At 39.6% G+C, this 947-nt stretch overlaps 1 pseudogene; it reads left to right on the plus strand.

The window, feature by feature from the left end:
• Window positions 1-5: 5 nt before the first annotated feature.
• LOC106944418 (tryptase-like) lies at window positions 6-941 on the plus strand (annotated as a pseudogene).
• Window positions 942-947: the final 6 nt, after the last annotated feature.

Here is a 947-nt window from a genome sequence, read left to right on the forward strand (position 1 = left end):
GTAAAGATGATGAGCGACACTATCATGTGAAGGTCTATAGATGTGATCACACAAAATATGAAATCTGTGGAGGATCGCTGATCAGTGATCAGTGGGTTCTGACTGCAGCTCACTGCTGGAACTCAAATCCAGGATGGTAAGTGAAGAAAAGGTTTACTGAAATATCACCAATAACTTATTGTTTCTTTAACAATTTTGTCTTTCTTGCCTAGGGCTAATGAGGCACATGTAGGACTACATCCTAACAGGGCTTGAAGGAAGATTTATTCAATCACTCAACGTGAGGTTTATAGAGACAGCAACGGTCGTGAACATGACATCATGCTTCTGAAACTGCAAAGGAAAACAACAATCCAACCAGTCAAACTACCTGACTGTCCAGATACTCTCCCACTGGAGGTTTTATCTTCTCAACTTTCAGAATTTGGTTCTTGATCTGCCAGATGAGGCAAAGTTCATCCAGGAAAATTTTTGTCCTCTGATCTCCCAGAGTTAGCCATTTTTCTTAATGTGATTTATTTTTAGTTTTGTTTTTCTTGTGTTTCAGCGGCACCAAGGTTCAGTTTGCAGGATATGGAGACGCAAGAGTTGGCCCTTTTAACAAAAGAAGTGAGATGAATGTTCATGTTTTTATTACCTCAAAATGATTCAGATGATTCAAATCATTTTTAGACTCTCTGCTGAAGCTGAACTTAGCAACCTTGTTGAAGTTTTGATTATCAAAAACTCTGAGATAAACTGCTTAAAGCTGAAATAGGAAGTTCTGAGAAAACTGTGAGCTTAGCCTGAAAATTTGAACAAGTACACATTACAGTCTTTCCCCTGTAAAGTGAGCAGCATGTGCATGAGCATTGATCGACAGCACTAAGACCCTCCTCTCGGCTCTGATTGGTTCTTTTTGACCTGGAGTGGTGCATTAGTGCAGATAGTTAAGAAAATGGAGGAGG

The sequence above is a fragment of the Poecilia latipinna genome, unplaced genomic scaffold (genome assembly GCF_001443285.1).
Source record: "Poecilia latipinna isolate Pla-1442-1.1 unplaced genomic scaffold, P_latipinna-1.0 Scaffold9389, whole genome shotgun sequence".
Classification (NCBI taxonomy): Eukaryota; Metazoa; Chordata; class Actinopteri; order Cyprinodontiformes; family Poeciliidae; genus Poecilia; species Poecilia latipinna.